This window comes from Mastomys coucha, unplaced genomic scaffold, assembly GCF_008632895.1.
Source record: "Mastomys coucha isolate ucsf_1 unplaced genomic scaffold, UCSF_Mcou_1 pScaffold14, whole genome shotgun sequence".
In the NCBI taxonomy this organism is placed as follows: Eukaryota; Metazoa; Chordata; class Mammalia; order Rodentia; family Muridae; genus Mastomys; species Mastomys coucha.
The window spans coordinates 5,717,548-5,740,391 of record NW_022196896.1 but is presented as its reverse complement, the minus strand read 5'-3'; the positions used below and the strand labels follow the sequence as shown (position 1 = coordinate 5,740,391).

The 22,844-nt window shown below is 42.7% G+C and overlaps 1 pseudogene; it reads left to right on the top strand.

Moving 5' to 3' along the window:
- Positions 1-22,088, top strand: part of LOC116088937 — a 68,810-nt pseudogene extending 46,722 nt beyond the window's left edge.
- The last annotated feature ends 756 nt before the right edge of the window (positions 22,089-22,844 follow it).

The window sequence follows — 22,844 nt, the reverse complement described above, 5'->3', positions numbered from 1 at the left end:
AGCAAAAAAAAAAAAAAAAAGTATTTTAAAGACAGCCCATTGAAAGCCTTCTCCCTATCCCTTTTTGGTTTTGTTTTTAAACAAATCTTCCTATGCTGACCAGGTAGCCTCAGACTCCCAAATTCAATTGATCCTCTTGCCTCAGCCTCCTGAGAGCTGAGGCTAAGGCTCCTACCTTGCCCCTGGCTTTATCTATTTATATTCATGCATCTGACCAGAATGAGAGCAGTAAGACAATCACATGATCATAAATGATTCCTCTTTTGAAATGCCTATGTTTCTAGGAAAGGTGTGCCTGAGAGGGGGCAAACCAAGGGGACACATTGTTTATGAGCTTCTCCCCTGGGTACGGTGGCTTTGGGACTGTTGGTCTCTAATGGAGAAAGACAAGGGTAACATTGTTGGTGTTCTCTCCACAGTTCTGGGAGTGAAGACTAGCAATGTCCTCTAGTTTATACTCCAGTATAATCTCTTTATTGAAAGCCTGCATTTCGGAAGGTCTCGATGTGGACATATGGGTCTGGGGAATCGGGAGGGTGAGCTCAAATGAGATTGCATTGTTCCGACTATGTGCTGTCTGGGTACTCTGACCTGTGGATGTGGGCACGGAGCGGGGAAAGCACAAGTTGGAACATGGCAGACTGCAGGTGGACCCAGGCAGGCTCCATCCTTTCTAGTAATAATGTGAGCCGGTCACTTGACTGTTGTGATCCTTGGTCCTGTCTGTGATGGGGGAAATGGCAGGAGCTGGCTCATGGAAGTCTGGTGGTGGATGAGTCAGTTTTTTACATAGTTCTTTGTGCTGTGTTTGGCAAACAACGATCACTGGTATGTCTATTTAACACGAATCTGAAGAGTATCCAGTTAAAGATAGGATGGTATTCAAGTAATGAAACACTGGCATATTTGATGATACGGTGTGGCTCATTTGTAGTCTTAGTGTACATTGAACACCTAGCCATACATGAAGCCCTGGGTTCTATCCTCGGCATCTATAACTGTGGGTGTGCCTATTCTGGTACCCGTGAGGTAGATGCTGGAGAATTAGAGTTCAAGACTCTCCTCAACTACACAACAAGTTCAAGGCCAGCCTAGGATTCAGGAGTCTCTGTCTGAAACTAACAAGGAACAAAACTACTAGCATTTTAATTCACCCATAATGCCACATCCTGGCTTTTTTTTTTGTTTGTTTGTTTTTTTAATATACCATCTCTTGGTAATGCTGTGAGCCAAGGTTTTGCACAATATGGAGGACACTGATGGGCCACTAGAAGGTGAAAATAGTTGGCCCAATAGCAGCAGAGTTGTGAAGTTGCTTTGTGAGCTGTGCCTTTCAGGAATGGGTGTCTGAGCTTCAAAAGATGGCCCTTTGCAAAATAGACAGACTTTCCCCCAGATTCCTGGGTTCACAGAAATCCACAGTTCACTAAGGCAGTTTGCTCAACTCTAATTAGGAAGCTGATTGCTGGTTGGCCCTGCACAAAGGACTTTTAATTAGAGCTGAGAACGCTTAGAAAAATCCACTTGGCAAGTCAACTCCCTCCCTCTATCTCTTTTTTAACATCTCGCCAAGATCACAAGGAGAGAGCGAGCTTAATTACAGTTGGTGTATATATCTTTAAGAAAAAAATACATTAAGTGCTTTAAAATAGGCTCTCTTGGCTCTGTGATCACAAGGATTTTACTTGCTTCTTATCCCTGATTGGTCTCATTCTCGGTTACAGATGAATCAGACACATTTTGAGCAGCTTTAAGATATGCTTTTCATCCGAAGCCAAGTAGGCAAATGGCAGTGAATTCCCAAGCTCTTCCGGATGATCTCATAGGTTCCTCTGGCTCCACTTTGGGCCGTTTGCACTCTATGATGCTCTTATCTTCAACACTCCCCCCTCCCTGCTGGTGTCCAGAGAGAGGCTCCAGTGTAGGCCAGGCAAGGTGTCCCATTGTCTAGACAGCCAGTGTAAGCCCCGTAGTACGGCAGGTGGCCACTGTCAATCAACAAATGAGAATAAGTAGAGCCTATAGAACAGAGTGAGCCAGGACTGTGGTCCTGGAGGCTGTGGCAGCAAGACGAGAGCCCAGGAGATGGATGCCGCTCTTAGGACCCTCATGAGAGTATCCTCATTGCCTGAGCCACTGCCAACCTCTCATTAAGTCTCCCAGTCTGACAACAGGAGGCCCAAACGCCCCATAAATCCATTTGAACTTGGCATTGGCAGCTAGGGACTTTTAAATTATTTATTTGAAGTATCTGGTAGTGCATGGAACAGCTGAACTCAGAGTCATGGATGATGGGGTCGATTCTAGAAAGCTCCAACCAGCCACTCGGTTGTGTGAGCTCTCCCAGCAAAAACCATGCTCTTTCTGCTCCCTTCATTTCTAACTTCCCCTCAGTACTAAAATCCCTTTTGTCTAATCTCAGAGATCTGAGGCTTTGCTGCCAACATGCCCTTTTCTTTTTCTTCCTTTTTTTTTTAAAGCTTACTATTTATGCTTGATGCAAAATTAAGAAACTGCCTTCAGAAAGGGAGCTGTCGATCATCCTTGAGCCCTCTCCAGCTCTTTCACACTTCTTGGGCATGATGCTTCTGTGCAGGCTTTTGAGCTTCGTTCTATGGAATGAACTTACAATGCAAGAACATCCCTCCCGTGGTCCACAGGGATTTTAGAGCCCTCTGCCTCCTGCTATAGGGCAGCTGAGTCAGGTGTGAGGTGTCCAGCTGCACTGGACTCTGGGGCCCATGTTTTTCTCTGAGAGCACCTTCCTTGGGTCACTCTGCTTTTGTAATAGCTGTGTGACAAACACATTGAGTCATTCTGTGGTAACAGTCATGAACCTAAAAGACGATTAAGAGAAAAGGCAATATTGGCAGGAGAACATCAGTCTAATTAAAGCCAGGTGGGCTTCCCAGATCCAGGGCTGACTTACTGAAATGTGTTTGTTTCTCCTCTACATGGCTCTTGTCCCATTTTTTTCCTTTACTTTTTTTATTGGATATTTTATTATTTACATTTCAAGTGTTATCCCCTTTCCAGGTTTCTCCTCCGCAAACTTCCTATCCCATCCCCCCTCCCCCTGCTTCTATGAGGGTGCTCCCCATCCACCTGCCCAATCCCACCTGACCACACTGGTATTTCCCTACACCGGGGCACCGAGCCTTCACAGGACCAAGGGCTTCTCCTCCCATTGATGCCAGATAAGGCTACACTCTGCTATTTATGTGACTGGAGCAATGGGTCCCTCCATATGTATTCTTTGGTTGGTGGTTTAGACCCTGGGAGCCCTGGGAGGTCTGGTTGGTTGGTATTGTTGTTCTTCCTATGGGGTTGCAAACCCATTCAGCTCCTGCAGACCTTTCCCTAACTCCTCCATCTTGCCCTATCTTAAGAGAGATGAGACATCTATGTTAGGTTCTTCATGCTATTAAAAGTAATCGCATTTATGAGTTCTTCTTACCCAACTGCCAAGAACTCAACCTAGAATTCAGCCCCAGCTCCTCAGATGCTCTGGGAAGGGGAATATCATCACCATTTTTTACAGAAGAAGAAAGCTGAAGCCCAGGGAGACTGTTTTGCCTAAAGGTGAAAGTGTTTTAATCCTAGACTTTTATTTTTATCTCTTTAAATGTCTTTCTGAGGGTGGTAATGAGCTTGGAACACTCATCAGGAGAAAACCCTGTCTGAAGCCTTGTTTATAAAATTATTTCAATAAAATCCACCATCAGATTGTCTGGGGTGGGTCTTCAAACCAAGTGGCTTCCTTAATGAGCACTCATCAGGGCCACAGAGCCTCGTTACCGGTTCCTCCCGCACGTGGTCCAGGCAGGCAGGTGGTAAGGCTAGAACAAAGTTATTAGTGCTAAAGACCAGAGCGCTAGAAGGTTTGGGGCTAGAGTCTGGTTCATTTCTCATTTGTTTAATTATCTTAAAGCTTAGGTGGAGAAGTGTTTGTGGCAAGTAGCTTCAAAGAGCAAAGGCTATACGGCATCCCCTTGTTACGGCAGAGGCCACTGGAAGTTGACAGCTCATCTGGCTGTGGCCTCCTAATTGGTTGTCCTTGTGCCTCTGCTCTCCTGCTCCTGATGACTCTCTGTCCCCACTACTTACACTACACAGATCACTGAACTTTGAAAGAAGGAAGTCCTAGAGGACCGTTGTTATCTGGAGCCCTTGGCCACACTATTCCTGTGAGTCCTGCTGCTAACACGCGTCTAGCACTTTGTGTACCGCAGCACCTTGGTTACTAGAAACACATGAGCGATGGATGTATGATGCCAAGCTGGAGACACAGTGTGGCTAGGTTGTCAAAATGCTCTATCAGTCAAAGGTGGTAAACTTTTTCTCAGTCCTAAAGACCCAACATTGTGTACATCCTGTAAAGTGTGTGCATGCAGGCACAAACACACACACACACACACACTCCCACCTTAGCTCAGTTGTTTGTTCCTGTGCTTCTGCTGAATCAGAAGAATTTACAGACATATGGGCCTTGGTGTTGCCCTACCTTGCCTAATAGAAGCTCATCTGGTCAGGACCCACACTACACATTTTCTTCTTTCCCCATGTGAAAATGCACTGCTTTCATTGAACAGCAGAAAATGCGATGACCACCATGCGCCTCTGAGGCGGAAGGGTTCAGTTACTGAGAGACAGGTGTAAGTCCCTAAGCCTTTCACTTCCAAAAGCCACTTGCATGTTTCCATTTAGGGTTAGCGCATATGCAATTAGACCCCACTTTTCTTTTCTACTTGACATTAGTTTTTGATCATCTTCCCATGTCATTAAGCAATCTTTATGACCTTCACTCTTGTCATGTGCGTGGATTTCATTGCATAATGCACTAGAATTTCATATCCCCTTACATGGGACTTCGGGTAATATTCTGCTTTATGGTTATCATAGGGGAATTCTACAATGCACACTCCTTTACTTTCCCCACATGTGTATTTTTTTTTTGGAGGCAAAGGGTTATCAATTGAAGCTAAGCCCATTAAAATTTTGAGAATTCCATGCATTTTTGCAAAAAGTGCAGCCCAGAGTTACATACTGAAAGTTATAGGTCACACATCCATCAAACCAAATCTTTGCTGCATTGTACCTCAGAAGTTTACGGTTTTGTGATTATCATCAAGGTTAGGACAGTTTTAAAGAGTCCTAAGTTTAGAATAGTTTCTACTGTCCCCCAAACTCCCTTCTATTCATTTAAAGTCAATTCCCACTATTATACCTGTCTCTAAAAGCCATCGATCTGCTTCTGTTCTACCGAAGTTTGTCTTTTCTTGACTTTAATTTTTTATGTCTTGAAACAAGGTCACACTATGCAACACCGACTGTCTTGGAACTCACTATGTAGAGCAAGTTGGTCTCAGACTCACAGAGATCCACTTGCCTCTGCCTCCTGGGTGTTGGGGTTAAAGGAGTGGGCCACCAGCCTTGACTTTGCTATAGGTCTTGTAGACATAAACTAATATATTTTGCAGTTAATTTCTTTTTACTTACCATAGTGTTTCTGATGTTTTTATTTTGTCCTGTATCCATATGAGATCCATTTTATATTGATGTAAGACATTCTTTAGTATGGATATATTCCAGTTTGTTTACTCTGAATTGTGTGAAGTGTGGGGTCATTATGATATGCTGTGATAGCTGTACATATGCTGCATTTCATAGGCATGTTTACATTCATTAGGGCCACATGTGTCACCCTGCTGAATCCTCTAACTTTTGAAATATATCTGCTAACCCCTGAATGGATAAGTCAAACTAGATAGATTTTAAACTTTGCTTATTTTTAAAATCATTTGCATAATATAGAAATCGCTGGGGCTGGAGAGAAGTGCATTTCGGAGCACTTGCTGCTCTTTCATAGGACCCAAAATCAGTTTCCAGTACCTATGTCAGGCAGCTCACAACTGTCTATACCCACATGTACACACACACACACACACACACACACACACACACACACCCATATACACCTTGTAATTAAACATGATAAAATATATCTTTAAAAAAGAAGTCACAGTTTTTGAAATTTTAAAGAATTCTTTAGGCAGATTGGAGCTAAAAGAAGTTTCAGAAGGTTTGGACATTTTGTTGCTGCAATCACTGTAAAAGGAGATTTCTATTCACGATCCTGCCAAATTCTTTGAGGAGTTTTCTTTTCCATATATATATATATAACCTATTTGACTAATTTTAGCAATTTCTCCCAAGAAAATCATCTATTTCATCTGTTTTCAAAGCATTTTCAATGTATTCAATATACTCAATATTTTCAACATTTCAAATATTTCAAAATATTCCCACTTAACCCCTGTCACTTATTCATATTTTACAATTTTTAAATTACTTTTTGCAGTGTGTATGTGTGTGTGTGTGTGTGTGTGTGTGTGTGTGTGTGTGTGCCATGTGTGTAGGGGTGCCCATGGAAGGCAGAAGATGGTGTCAAATCCCTTGGAATTGGAACCACAGTTTTGAGCTGCTCAGCATGGGTGCTAAGGGAAGATCACAGGTCTTCAGACTCACCCTTCTCTGTTTCTTCCATATTCATATTGTTGCTTTTTTCAGTTTCCCCATTTTGTTTGGCCTTAACATTTTGTAAATATTTGCATTTGTCTGCTATGCCTATCTTCCAATTCATATATCCCTGTATTTATGTTTACCTTCGCTTGTGCTTGCTTTGTGTTTTTGTTTGTATGTTTGTTTCTCACACTTATTGATTTTTATTATCTCTGATTTGATAATGAGAACATAGAGAAGTCTCATCATACTTCCTTGTACTGATACGAACAAATTCCAAGAATGCTCACAAATAAAATTTTGAGTTTTATACTTTTCTTTTTTAATTGATTTAAGTTTTATTGCATTATGATGAGAAAAGATATATAACTTCAGTTTGTCTGAATTTGTTAACATTTAAAAACATATTTTAAGTAACTAGAATTACATCACATTCTTCTTTCCCTTTTGTACCCCAACTCCTCTCAGAGACCCCCCTGCAATATCTGCAATACCTTTTTTTTATTTTGTCATATTCTTTAAAATTTATAAAATATTGTAACAATAAAAATGAGTAATATAAAAGTTGTTTGATATAAAACAATCAAACAGTCTTACATAGATGGTCATCTGTAGCAATACTGAAAATACATACATTTTTCTCAATATAAATTTTAAATAACTCCAAACATATTAGCTGTATATTTTAAAATAATACATCACTACTAGTTTTTTTTAAATGAACATAAATAGATAAAGTCTTTTTGTTTATATAAATTTCCAGGTACCACATAACGGTTTTAAAACCATGCTTCTCCTATCTTAGCCTCTCTATTAGTAGTATCGTTTATTTGATGTTTTTACACTATACTATAGTTTTCAGAACATTACATATTTCAAAATTATTTATACAGCCAAAAGAGACATAAACAATTAACTTGGGAGGTGGCTTGTAAGAGAACCACAAAGAGTGAGACTGAATGCTTTGCTTGATGTTTGTAACTATTGTGTCAATTTTGAAGAAAACAACTTTACTCTTTCTCTGAGATGAATACTTTTCAAAATCAACATAGCCAATGAACCAGATTCTTACCCTCACCTAATGTCTGTGCCACCCTCCAAGCAGAACCATTGTTCATTGAAACAGTTGGTGAATGACTTCATGGATAGACCATTTTAATACACACACCATTTCTTAAATGAAGGTAACCTGTTCTCTGTGGGCTGAGAATGAAGACAATCACTCCAGTCAAAGAGCTTTGACCATAGCAGGAAATCTGTATACAAAAATCATGCCTACAATTCACTCCTTAGCACAGCAGAACTGTCAACTCTTAGCTTAGCTACTAGGGAGGTAAAATCATTTGGTGATGTGAGGGTCATTGAAGTACAGTCTTACTACAATGAACTACAATGTCTAAAAATTGTTCTTATTTTTGGGCTTGCACCATAGTAGTAGGAGCCAAGATTTTAAACTCTACTAAATACAAAACAAACAAATATACTTTTCTTAAAAGCATAAATTTTTAAAATTAAATTTTGTAAGGGCCTTGGGTTTTCCAAGTGTTTAAGAGTTTGGACCTATGCGGTTTTGTTTGATCTTTTATTTAGACAAAAAATTTAGACAAAAGCTTTAGGTTTTGTTTGATCTTTTATTTAGACAAAAAATTTAGACAAAAGCTTTATCTATGAACTTATATATCATCTAGTTTGCAAGAGATTTAAATAATACTTAAAGAAAGGTTTGCTTATCTGTCTATCTATCTATCTATCTCTATCTATCTATCTATTTTGTTGTTGTTGCACTGGTATGAAATCCAGTATTTGCCTAGTAATCACCTTTAATAATTCCAGATTTTCAAGCCTTTTCCTTTCTAGTGATTGTCAAAGTCTGCTGCCTCTGTCTGCAGAACTGTTTTTCTGTTATTTCTACTTCCATGTCAGTTCTTGTTTGAAAGCTTAGTGCTGTTCTTTCAGAGCTTGACACCATCAGGATTCATATGCATTTACCTGCTGTCAGTGTTGATTGGTAAAATGGTACCGCCTTTATCCTAAGTGTGCTTTATGAGGGATCCCACTTATTCTAAATTATACTACGATTCTTTTCTTTTTGCTCGTATTTGCTTGAAAAAAAAATGTTTAACCGTCATTTTATTCCTTTAACAGCTTAGCATTAATCTCAACAGTTGCTAGCATTTAAAAGTGTTTATTTCTGTGTGTGTGTGTGTGTGCGCGCGCGTGTATGTGTGCCTGAGTGTGTGTATTTGCACCACATGTGTGAAAGAGTCCAAGGAGGTCAGAAGAAGGCATTGGATCCCTTGGAAGAGGAGTTTCAGGTGCTTGTGAGTGGCCATATGGGGGCTGGGAACTAAGCCCAGATCCTCTCCAAGAGCAGTAAGTGCTCTTATCCACTGAGCCACTTCTCCAGACCCTGGCATGGTTTTTTTGTTTGTTTGTTTTGTTTTTTGTTTGTTTGTTTTGTTTTGTTTTCTGATTTTTTTCTAGAATTCATGTAGCATTCTAGCAATGATAGAGAACACACACAAAACCATCCCACATCTAGTACCAGACTTGCCTACCATTTTGTTTGTTAGCTTCTAATTTCTTCCCCTAACACATGCCCCCTTTTAAAATTTATTGGATACATTCAAAGAAAGCTGGAAGCACCACTAAGGGCCAACAGGCCACAGAGCAGCTAAGCCGGACACCAGAGAAGGAGGGGCAGAGTCGTTACAAAACAGCTCTTGGTTCCGTTTCATTTCTTGAAACCAAAACAGCAAATCACATCTCACATTCCCATCTTGTCCACTGTGGGAACTCAGAAATTGGATCACTGGGACTCACAGCAGAAGGACTTGAACTGTCTGGGGGGGCAGGGCACAAACCCTAGCCATTCCCTGTGTGAGGAGTTCTGAGAAAGTCAGGTCAGTAGCTGTCACCAAGGGGAGAGATAGGGGATGGTAAGGGGGAGGGGGAGAGAGAGGGAGGGTGTGGGGAGGGGGAGAGGGGGAGAGAGAGGGAGAGAGAGAGAGAGAGATTGAATGTGTGTGTGTGTGTGTGTGTGTGTGTGTGTGTGTGTGTGTGTGTATAGTGAGCCAAGAAACCACAGCAGCAGACAAGGCTTGGCAGCAGCCCAAGGTCCCAGCCAACACAGCTGAGTCCTTCCAGACATCCCTGGAGGTTGGAGAAAGGCTGTGTCTGAGGGAGGTCTCCAGTCAAGTTCTGGCTGGAAAGTACAGTCCAGAGCTTAAGTAAAACTGTGCTCTGGGTCAAAGGATCTGAAATTAGGCTCTTCCTGGAAAGGTTAAGGGACAGAATGCCTTTCACAGAAAGAAAAAAACAAAACAAAACAAAACAAAAAGAGCCACTAGGCACTTAATCACCACCATCTAGAGTACATTATCTTAAAGAGAGTTGCTCGATGGCTTTCCACCTTCTCTGGAAGACAAAGGATGAAACATGATCTCTTGAAACACTGGAAAGATCAAGGAGACTTTCTTAACGCTGGATTTATACACCATGGAACAGTCTGCAGGGAGAGGTGTAGAATTTCCAAATCCCTGAAGAGAGAAGCAGGCAGCCCGAGTTGCAGAGAGCAAGGGCTGGCCCAGGCAGACCAAACCACAGCAAGCTGTGACCAGGTCAACACCAAGTCACTACTGGAGCTCCCTGGAGAGCAGGCGTCTCTTCTGCGCTTGAACTGGGAAGGCCAGAGGGAGCATAGCTTTCTCACATGTGCAAGAGGCTAATTAGGATGAATCCACAGAGGCCAGCAGGGTTGATTTTGGAATCAAGGACAAGTCTGCTCAAAGTGGCCAAGCTTTTCAGTTACGTGACTCCACAAGCCTCACTTTGTGTTTAGGCTGGCCTGAATGGAGTCTTCTGTGTTATAATATACGCCATGCAATACCTACAATCATCATCGAGGAAAGGACTGATGATACATCATAAATCAGAGTAATAACCAAACAGAGAAAAGGATCTAGTATGTAGTATTTATCTAGTGGTCAGTAAATCCTGGATGCTTGCAAGAATCTTTACACACATTTTATTTAGTCTGTTTGGACACAAGTAGCATCTTGACCTTGAACTTGGGAGATGGGTAGACTTGGATTAAAGGACAGCAAAGGGGAAGAGAAGAGGCAGGAAACCCAGGGATGGCAGGAGTGATGCTCTTGTTCCCTCGAGTTCTGAGGGCAAGGGAAGTGTGCTGGGCATAAGGCTGGAACAACAAGTTGACACTGGCTTCCTGTCCCCTTGGACTTCTTGAGCAAGGAATTTGCACTAGTGACAATAATGTTTTCTAAGCAAAGCTGTAAGTGGCTCCGAATTTACTAGGACATGGCTTACATTTATCTGGAAGAAAATATTGTTTTTGCAAAATATTACAAAACAGCGAAGAAGTTTCCCAAGATGCATATAAAAGAGGTGGAAGCTATTGAAAGAAGCATCTAAAAAATTGTCCATCCTTTGTGACTGGTGGTTATTTTGCCTGTGTGTATGGGTGCATGCCTGGTGTAAAAGGAGCCTGCAAAGCTAGAGTTACAGACTGTTGTGAGCTGTTGTGTGGATGCTGGGAGGTGAACCTGTGTCTATCCCCCGGGAAGAGCAGCCAGTGTTCGAAGCACTTAGCATCTTCCCAGCCCTGACCATTCTTAACCTTAAGAGAGAAAATGCTTTGGGTCAGCAGCCAGGTGATTTTGCGAAATAAAGACAGTAGAGAAATCAGTTTGGTGGTTCCTCAGGAAATTGGACAGAGTACTACCAGAGGACCTTTCTATACCACCCCTGGGCATATACCTCCAACATGCAATAAGGACACCTGCTCCACTGCGTTCATAGCAGCCCTATTTATAATAGCCAGAAACTGGAAACAACCCAGATATCCCTCAACAGAGGAATGGGTACAGAAAATGTGGTACATTCACACAATGGAGTACTACTCAGCTATTAAAAACAATGAATTTATGAAATTCTTGGGGAAATGAATGGATCTGGAGAATATCATCCTGAGGGAGGTAACCCAATCACAAAAGAACACACACGGCATGCACTCTCTGATAAGTGGATATTAGCCCAGAAGCTCGGAATACCCAAAATACAATCCCCAAACCACAAGAAACTCAAGAAGAAGGAAGACCAAAGTGTGGATACTTTGATCCTTCTTAGAAGGGGGAACAAAATACCCATGGAAAGAATTCCAGAGACTGAAGGAAGGACAATCCAGAGACTGTTCTACCTGGGAATCCTTCCCATATTCAATCACCAAACCCAGACACTATTGTGAAGCCAGCAAGTGCTGGCTGACAGGAGCCTGATATAGCCGTCTCCTGAGAGGCTCTGACAGTGCCCAACTGATACAGAAATAGAGGCTTACAGCCATCCATTGGACTGAGTACAGGGTCCCCAATGAAGGAGCTAGAGAAAGGACCCAAGGAGTTGAAGGATTTGCAGCTCCTTAGGAGGAACAACAATATGAACTAACTAGTACCCTCAGAGCTCCCAGGGACTAAAACTCCATCCGAAGAGCACATATGGTGGGACTCAGGGCTCCAGCTGCATATGTAGCAGAAGATGGCCTAGTCAGTCATCAATGGGAGGAGGTTCTGTGAAGGTTCTATGACCCAGTGTAGAGGAATTCCAGGGCCAGTAAGCAGAAGAGGGTGGGTTGGTGAGCAGGGGAAGGGGGAGGGAGGGAACAGGGCTTTTTTTTTTTTTTTATGGAGGGAAAACTGGGAAAGGAGACATCATTTGAAATATAAATAAAGAAAATATCTAATAAAATAAAATAAAATATAACACTCACCACACTCACCATAAAAAAGACAGTAGAGAAACAAACAAACAAAGCTGATAGTGTAAGATGAACTCCATAGCCACTTAAACAAGGGGGAGAGGAGAGGACGGTGGAGTTCAGGAGCTTCCGGGGCAGTCATATAGAACAAACTAAGACTGTGGTGGGAGAAGTTTGCCTAGCATATGGTGGTATATTTTCTTGGGGGAAAAAAAAAACCCAAAGACTCATAGCATGCCTTTGCAATTACTTTGCCATGTCTGGGACCTGCTGTCAGGGAGGAGAGCTTGAGTTGACACCTGCAGGGGCACAGGGGCCTGTGGGAGAGGAGCAGTTTGTGCTTGGCTTGAGCGAAGCACGGGAAAGATGCTGGGAGCCGGGCCACCTTGACAAGAGGCACTGAGAGGAAGAAGCAAAGGGGTCTCAAAGCCATGGCTCCAGAAGTCAGGCCTGGAAACACCCGATGAGCTAGCAAGTCCCCCGTAGCTTGAGGAAGAGACTTCCTGAGCAGCATTGATAACAATAGCCTAAAGGCAGAGATGAAATACGCAACAGAGAGGACATTTTGCACCTTAAAAAAAAAAAAAGAAGAAGTTCTGATCCATGCTGTATTGTGGGTGACACTTCAAGGATTCTGCCAAGTGAAAATAAGGCAGGCACAAAAGCAAACACTGGATGTGTGGGTGCACTAACGCTGTGAGTACACTAACAATGTGTGGGCACACTAACACTGTGTGGGTACACTAACACTGTCCAGGTACACTAATACTGTACAGGTAGATTAATACTGCGTGGGTGCACTCCTATCCTGATGCCACAAACAGGCAAAAAATCATAGGCACCAGGGATGTGTTGGAGGTCACAAGCCACAAGCGACAAAAGGGTACAGAGTTTCATGAGTAGAGTTCCGGTTTGGCACAATGAGATTTTTCTGGTGACAGAGGAGAGGTTGCACAACCTCATGAAGGTACTTAATGCTGTTTAACTGAGCACTCGAAATTTGTTAAATACTAGCTTTCATAATATGAATGCTTTATTACAATTTTTAAACTTATACACACTTGATGTGGAATCATCAATACAGACTTCTTGGTCAGAGGAGGGCTGTCATAATGTGCTAAGAGGTGTGAGCAGACAGGTTTGCCCCAATACCAGGTACCAGTGAGGATATAAACCTTGAAAACAGAGGGAATGAGTTAGCCATGAGAGTCGAGGAGAGGAGGGGAGAGACAGGGATTTATAGGTAAAGAACGGATGTTGGGAAAGTTCAGCAGTAGTCACAAAGTGCAGCACTAGCTCCAGTGGCTTCTACCTACAGTCTGACAAACCGGGTAGTTTCCTTTGTAACACAACCTGACATCACCTTTCTCAGCTACTGCCATGAAGAGAACTAACCACTCACAAAGTCTTTACACTGCCCAGCTCAGCCACTTCATGGTCCTCCGCCACAGAAGAGAGTGGGCAGCCATGGCTCAGGAGCGACTGCTTATCTGAATGAAAACCCAGTTTAGTCTTTGCCAGCCGTATTACTGAGCACCATTCTGAGGTCTGTAAATACACACCCCATCCCCCGTACTGCAGCGTCTCCTATTGCACCACTATATGCTTTGACAAAGAGGCAAATGTCAACTTCCCAGTTGATCAATATAAATGCCAATTTCCAACCTGTTTTTCAGGATCTACTGAGTCACCACTTATGTTTTCATAACCTTTCTATTCCAATAGCAGTTCTCAATTTCAACTTATTTAAGTCTTTATACATAATACAAAAGAAAATACTTATATCAAAACTTAAATTACTACTGTTGATTGATAATATCTATAGTCCTTTAATACAGCCTAGATGTGTTTACTATCAAAGGGGACCTCCTAACCAGAGATGGAGCTAAAGTAGCCTACCACATTGACACAGTACACAGAATCTTTTCTAGGAACGGAGAAAAGAGGCCCAGTATATCAAGGAGGGAAAAGGTCTCACACTACACTTGTGCAATGCTGAAGAGACCTATAGCGAGGCTCTAGGCAGCCCAGGAGAAGCAGAAGGTCATTAGAGCTGATCACAGGGCTGAAGTTTATGAACAACACCATTGCCTTCATCCTTGCTAGGTTCAATTAGATTAGATTGATCTGATAGCCTATGATTGGTAATATCCCTTCCCAAGGATGACACATTAGGAACTTCAGGGGTCCCATAGGAAATGTACTTAAACTTTGTACACTTCAGGCACATACAGGCCTGGACAATCATCATACAAATAATTACTGTGCTAGACACAGTAGAAAGTGTTAAAAGAAAGCTATAAAATTCGAAGTCTGGGCCTTATAACTTTAATGGGGAAGACAATCATACATAGAATAATAAGAGAGTAAGATAAACTAATGCCTGGAGTAAAATAAAAGGCAGAACAAGAGTGCTCTAGTAGGTTGGGCAACTTTCTGTTGGAGTAAAGAAAAACAAAAAACAACAAAAACAAATAAACAAACAAAGAAACCTGGAAGAACCCCGGGGAGGGGGGACTGAAAGGAAGAAATGCTAGATTCTGTTCATGGTTTCAGAAGTTTAAAGCCATGACTGGTTGGATTCAGTACTCCACAAAGATGCTCTTCCTTGCCAACAGGCAGGAACATAGTAGGGACCAATTGCTATCTGAGTTTCGGTAAAAATCTGAGGCCAGAGCTGACAGGTTTACGGAAGAGCATCCTCTCACCCAGAAAATTCCCAAAATGATGCCATTAATATCTCTTGTCTCTTCTCACTGATGACCCTGGCTCAGAAATGTATCAGTTCAAAAGATGCGCTAACCGCTGGTTAGTTCAAAGACTGTGTTCTGTGATTTCAGTTCAGCTTTAATGGGCAACACCTTCAGATTATTTTCTTCTATGAGAAGAGCCATGTATGCCTTTCCTGCAAGCTCAGTTCTTCTTTGTCAGATATACAGCTGTTGCTCCTTGCTCTCATTTTAAATGTTCTCTTCATTGTTTTGTTTTGTTGGTTTTTTGTTTTTTGTTTTTTTTTTTTTAGAGACTTTAATGAGGAGTTTGTATGCTCCTGGTCCATCCCAAATTATCACGGTTACATTGTTGCCGAATCCCACTGATGGACCTTTTATGGAGGAAGAGATGAGCTCCCAGCCTTTGCTCAATGCTATAGATTCTCACCACTGTGTAAGGCATATTAATTATATGTTGACAACATAGAGACTTTAAATTTCATCTCTGCCACTTACCACTGGGGAACAAAACCCACCACTTCTATGCCTTGATTCCCCTCCCCCCCCCATAAACTGGTAGTCATCACTCATCGGATTACTGTTACAAATAACTAATTTAAAAGATATGCTAGATGTATTTAAAAAGCAAGTGCTATTATTGCTATGTGAGCTAATAAAATTCAGTTATAAGGTGTCTGATATATAAAAACTGTGTCCATGTAGCTTGATTGTGCATACTATCTTGAATAAAAAAAACCCCACACACTTAAAATAGTCATCACTTACAAAGCTGAATCATGACATTTCTTTTTAGTGACTTCACAAGATCCATTATGGAAGCCGAGTGACTCTCTCCTGTTGTACACGAGGCCACTCTCATAGGCACCAAAACAATGACACCCAAGCCAATGACGATATGCATTCCTTACTCCAGGAATAGCAGCATCCCACTTTAAGCAAGGCTCTGCTTGAGTGCCGGGGCCCCAGATAGGATTAAGATGTGGCTGTGCCCTCATCTGTCCAGGCAGCTTGGAGGGGGCCCTGGGCGATTAAGACACAGCTCCTCCCAGAGGCCCACTAAGCCTTGCTCATTGTTGTGATCAAGCACTGACTTACTGGTGTGCCTTATCCCCCATCCATCTCCAGGTTTTGTTAGCAGTTCTCTTCATACCCTGTGCATGAAGCTTCCTTTCAGGGAACCAAGATCTTTAAAAAGATACATCCCCAAGAAAAATAAATCTGAGATAGCGTGGTGGTACACACTAAGATAATTCAGGTTAGAACTCAGTGGGTCACAGCACCCTCTCCAGAAGAGCTGGAGCACTCTGGCAAGCTAAGACCAAGACTCTGGCAGCACCAAAAAACCAAACAGCCTGGACAAGAACAATATAAGCACACCTAGCTCTCCTCCTGTGGTCCTATGAAAGAGAATGGCCGGCCCTCAAAGTCCACTCTCTTTGGACAAAGGGCAAGTTCAAGCTTTTCAACAACCCCTATGATCTTCATCAAAGTTCTGGGTTAAACACTCCAGGTTGTTGCTGTCTGTCTTAGCTATTTTGCCTGTTTGTGTGATAAAATATGCTGACAAGATCAACTGACTGGAGAAAGGGTTTATGCTAACTCACAGTGTGTCCCTTTTGGGCAGGGACACCATGACAGTAGGAGCTCCAAGCAGCTGGTTATATTGCATCTACAACCAGGAAACAGAGATGGATAAAGGCATACCATTGCTTAGCTCATCCAGTGCAGGATCTAGTCAGGTAACAGTGCTTCTCACAGTGACTGAGTCTGTCCATCTCCATCCATGTAATCAAGGTAATTCCCTGCAGGCACACTAATAGGTCTGCCTGTTAGGAGATTTAGATTTTGCTGAGTTGACAATTAACAAAGCCATCACACATCAATACATATCAGGTCACAAAGAACTCTACTTCAATTATGTTCCCAGAGCTTTGAGCAAGGCAAGCAAAGTAGGCAAGCCCTCTGCTTTCACCCCCAAGAATTCCTGAGATCATTGCATCTGTATACCACACAGCATGAGAGCATATGGCAGTACAGGACTTGTGGGTCTGTTTCCACGTGGTCAGCCTGTAGGTGATAATTCTGAGCGCAAGAGCCTTCAGTCACCCTGAGCTAAAGAGAAGCCCACACAGCCTGGTGCTCCTAGCTTGAGTTTCTCAGGGGAAAACTTCTGGGAACCTGAGTATTTATTTCTTGCTTGGCATTTTCTTAAAGAGGATACAACTTGCAACACTGTTTCTTCTCAGGAACATACCCTCAGGTTTCCTGAGAGTAGTTCTTTTATATATTAGTCAAGAGAGAGAGAGAGAGAGGAGAGAGAGAGAGAGAGAGAGAGAGAGAGAGAGAGAGAGCAAGAGAGAACATGAGCAAGCGTGCGAGAGAGAGAGAGAGAGAGAGAGAGAGAGAGAGAGAGAGAGACAGAGAGACAGAGAGAACTCAAGCAAGCGTTCAAGAGAGAGAGGGGGAAGAGGGAGAGGGAGAGAGAGAGAGATGAGGGGGGAGAGGCAGAGAGACAGAGAGAGCGCAAGCAAGAGAGAGAGAGAGAGAGTAAGAGAGGGGGGAGAGGCAGAGATAGACAGAGATAGAAAGAGGCAGTGATAGAAAGATGAGACAGAGACAGAAGGGACAGAAGAAAGAGATAGTTTGAGAAACAGATATGGAGGCAAAGAGACAGAGACATAGAGACAGAGAACACATACAGATATTTAAGAAACTTGGCTCATGCAGTCCTAAAGGGCAAAAGTTACATGCTCTGCCCTGCAATCCACAGTCCAGGTGAAATCAGCGGTCCTTCAGGTCACATTCATAGGCCTGATAACCAAGGCTAATGTGCCAAGGCAAACAGAGATGGTCATGTCGGCTATGGAAGAAAGCGTGAGCCCACCATTCCTCTACCTTTTTTGCTTTGTTCAGGCTACCAACTAGACTGGAGGACGCCTATCCATATTGGAGGGCTCCGTTGGCTTTACTCAGTCCATCTATTCAAATGCTAGTCTCATCTGAAATCATCCTCACTGACACCAGAAAGAATGTTTTACCACCAGGTTAGGTATCCCTTGCCCAAGCAAGCTGACATTATCACAGGTTGACCCTCTGTCAATTTGGAACCTATATGTCGCTTCTTCTTAAAGCATACTTCATCTCCAAATAATGTCAGTAATCCCACCTAGCATGATCCAACAGTCCTACGTATGGGGGAAAAATACCCTAATCGCTCCCATAGAAAAGATGAAATCCTTGAATGATGCTTAGTTCTCTCTTGATAGCTCATAATTTGAATACTGTGACACAAAGTTAGCAATACTAAATGCAGATTGGTGTAAAGCCAGTCTACCTTATGCTGCATTATAAGGCATTAAGAGAATAAAATAAAATCATTTGCTTGTGATATGTACACACACATGCATTTATAACAAAATAAGGAGGAACTACCCTTGATCATCATCCTCATTTCTATAACTGGAGACAGGATAGTAGATAAATTTGACTATCTTCTACTACTCAGTCTGTATTTCTTTTGCCTTCAGAAAGCACATCCTTACCTAACTGGTGATGCCTAACCAGCTGCTTCTTTACCTGGTGGAGGAAGTCAAATCTTCGTTTCTGCAGGATCCTCACCATGAGTAGCATTACCTGGATTGGGTTGTAGCTTTTCATTGGCCTTAATCACAGGGCATGGCCATATGAAGAGCCACAGTTAAGAAATTTCTTAGACTCTATTTTTCTCCGTTGTGGAACAGTAGTCCAATTTCCTCTTAAGTTGTACAGCTAATACACCCCTGCAATGCTGTAGCCACTTATGTGTTGATGTAGAGATATGAGGTGTCCAAGGCATCTGGGAACAGCCTTAACTTTCAGTTCAGAAGATTCTTTGTTTTGAGTCTTATGGTAGAAGTATTCCTCATTGTGGAACAGAGTCCTCTCTAGGCTAGTAGAATGCAAGACATCAATCAGCAACATGAACAAGAATTCTGTTAGTAGTGGCTAGTGAGCAGGGAGGGACATCTTCACTTTGTATTTCAGGATGGATCCTGGCTAATAATCAGTACCATTTAAAGACACTGATTCAGAACATATAGAGAACCTTACCCTAGACCTAACATGCACTGGGCCTGAATCCTTAAAAAACCATTCAGTAATTTCATCAAGCCAGCTGCTTCAGTTTGGAGAGTGTGGGAAGCCTGCTGAATTCCACAGCATGGGCCTTTTGCCACCCCTCCTTGGCTGTGAAGTGCACTGTCTAATAAGAAGCAGTGCTGTATGGAATATTCTAACAGGATTGTTCTGTAAAGCTCATGGACGGTCATGTTGGCTGAAAGTGGGAGACCAAATTCCATTATAAGTGGGGAAACAGCTTCAACTCACAAAGATTCATCAGAATTTAGGGGTCCAATGTCTCTATTTTCATCAAGGATTTTCCACATATTTCCACCACAACTGGCAGGACCCCACTATTTTTCCAACCAGTGGCCCTATTTTTACCAGAGACACATATGAGACCTAGAGTTTTAGTTCCATTATAACTAGCTAATCACAGGATAAGATTCTGTGTTTGCTTTTCAGCCATTTAAGCCCTCCAACTGCAAGATAAGATATGCCTTCAGAATACACACAGAAACTTCTAGATATTTTATGAAGCACTTTTATCGACAAAACTAAAACTGGATTAATTCACTCCTTTGTCCAGGAACAGATGGTAGGCACAACCACTCAACATTATCATAGTCTCTAAGTTCTAAAAATGTTCAAAGGTTCTGTGTTAATAAGAATTGTAAGCTTGACAGTATCTAGGCTCAACTGGGTGATAAGCCTCTGTATGTCTGTGAGGGGTATTTAGGTTTGGATACATGAGATAGGAAAAGACACCCTAAATGTAAGTGGCATCAAAGCATGAACTGGAGATCCTGGACTGAATAATCAGGAGAGGATGGGGAGACTGCCCAGCCAGCATAAACCACGAGTGGGAGCTGAAAGACTAGGGAGATAGGGTGACCTCTATCTCCTACATGACAGTGATTAGGAGGAGTGTCTAGTGGAGATGCAGGCCATGGGCCACAGGTTATCGGCTATGGGAAATGCATGCTCATTTGCATTTTTAAATGTGATTAGATTCAAGAGCCAATTCCAGAAACTGCAAAAGTAGTTTGTAGTAACTCAGAAAAAAAAAATCTTAAAGTTTCATTTCTTTAGAAACACTCCCACTATCAAACTTTTTATTAGTCAGAGTTCTCCAGAATTATAAAAATTTGTAAGTGTGTGTGTGTGACTGTGTGTCTCTGTGTATGTGTGAGCTTAGGTATATGTATCTGTCTGTGTATGTGTGTGAGTCTGTGTGTCTGTCTCTGTGTTTCTCTGTGAGATTATCTATGTATCTCTCTGTCGTCTCTCGCCCTCCCTCCATCTTTCTGTGTGTATCTGTGTGTGTGAGTCTATGTGTATGTGTGTGAGTCTGTGTGTCTGTGTGTCTCTGTCTGTGCATCTATGCCTCCCCCCTCCGTGTGTGTGTGTGTGTGTGTGTGTGTGTGTGTGTGTGCCCGAAGGCCTGTGAACTACAAGTAATAACATCTGGGAGCAGGAAGAGGTGCACCATCATTCCCAGACAGCGCAATTTCAACACTCTCCCCCTTATGACTTTGGATGCTGCTTACCCACTTCTGCCTAGGACCATCCTCTTTCTCTGGTTTGTGACTTTATATGTTCATTTCTTCTACAAGTATCTTCACAGACACACTCTTAAAACTAGGCTTTACCAGATTTCTGGGCATGATATAGCCCAGTCAGGTTGGTGTATAAAATTAGCCCCAAACTCTCCTTCCCTGGGACGAGGGTTGGTAGTATTATGCCTCCACTGCTGAATGATGTCTTGCTGTTCCCATGTGGCCCCCTCAAGTCAGATACCCTAATGTTGCTGAAGATGTGTGCAAAGATGTCTTTTTCAAAATGCCAAATTGTGGCTCTTTGCTCATCCCTCTTCTGGAGATAGCCGCATCTTCTCTTGCAGTGCCAGCCTTGTCCCTTAGATAGGATGTAAAGGTCAGAGTGAATGGATTTAGCCATATTGGGCGCCTGGTTACCAGGGCTGCCAGCTCATCTGGCAAAGTGGAGATTGTTGCCATCTATGACCCCTTCATTGATGTCAACTGCATGATCTATGTGTTCCAGTATGATTCCACCCACGGCAAGTTCAATGGCACAGTCAAGGCTGAGAATGGGAAGCTTGTCATCACAGGAAGCCCATCACCATCGTCCAGGAGTGAGATCCCACTAACATCAAATGGGGTGATTGATGCTGGTGCTGAGTATGTCCTGGAGTCTACTGGCATCTTCATCACCATGGGTGGTTCCAAAAAGGTCATCATCTCTGTCCCTTCTGCCGATGCCCCATGTTTATGATGGATGTGAAGCACAAGAAGTATGACAACTTGCTCAAGATTGTCGGCAATGCTTCCTGCACCATCAGTTGGTTGGCCCCCCTGGCCAAGGTCATCCATGACAACGTTGGCATTATGGAAATACTCATGACCACAGTCTATACCATCACTAACATTCAGAAGCCTGTGGGTGGCCCCTCTGGAAAGCTGAGACATGTTGGCCATGGGGTTGCCCAGAATATCATGCCTGCATCCACTGGTGCTGCCAAGACTATGGGTAAGGTCATCCAAGAGCTGATGGGGAAGCTCATGGCCTTCCGTATTCCTACCCATAAAATATCTGTTATGGATCTGACATGCTGCCTGGAGAAAACCTGCCAAGTATGATGACATCAAGAAGTTGATGGTGATGCAGGCATCAGAGGATTCACTAAAGGGCATCCTAGGCTATACTGAGGACCAGGTTGTCTCCTGTGACTTCTACAGCAACTCCCACTCTTCCACCTTTGATGCTGGGCTGGCATTGCTCTCAATGACAACTTTGTAAAGCTCATTTCCTGGTATGACAATGAATATGGCTACAGCAACAGGGTGGTAGCTTATGGCCTCCAACCACTGCCCATCCCAGGAAGGACGTGCAAGCAAGAGGGAGGCCCTTGGTTGTCCTCAGTTTCTGAGGAATCTCTGTGACAATTCAGCCCCCAACACTGAGCATTTCCCTCACAGTTTCCATCCCAGACCCCCACAATAACAGGAAAGGCCTAAGGAGCCCTACTCTCTTTAATAGCATCAATAAAACTTGTTGTACCACCCCCAAAATAATAATAATAAAATAAAATACCAAACTGCAGAAATCTAAACAAGGCTATTGCCATAGTGATGCCCACCTATATACCCAGGCCTGACTCTGCCATACTTAGTCCCACTGTGGCTAAAACGATATGTTTGAAAAAAAAAAAAAACAAAACAAACAAACAAACAAAATCTCTTGGCAGTTAAGTACTTGATGAATGATTTTTATCAAGGTGTGAAAGCTGAGTATTTGAGGGATGAAACATTTCCTGAAACAAAGAGTTACATGCTGAGTGAATTCACCTTTCAGAATGAGGGTCTAGCTAGCAACTGGCTACCAAGGTACATGGGACAAGAGCCACAGCACCATATTCTTCAGTGCCAAGCTGTCTCTACTACATGAAAAGAAAAGCAATAGGATCCTAAATCTAAGAACCACACTGGGAAAATATTAACCGACACAAAAGACTAGGAACTCCCAACACAGAATGAGTGGAACCCCCTTAGACCCCAGACTGAAGAACAGGTGCTTATTTAAAAATGTTAGCCGGGCAGTGGTGGCACACGCCTTTAATCCCAGCACTTGGGAGGTAGAGGCAAGTGGATTTCTGAGTTCGAGGCCAGCCTGGTCTACAGAGTGAGTTCCAGTACAGC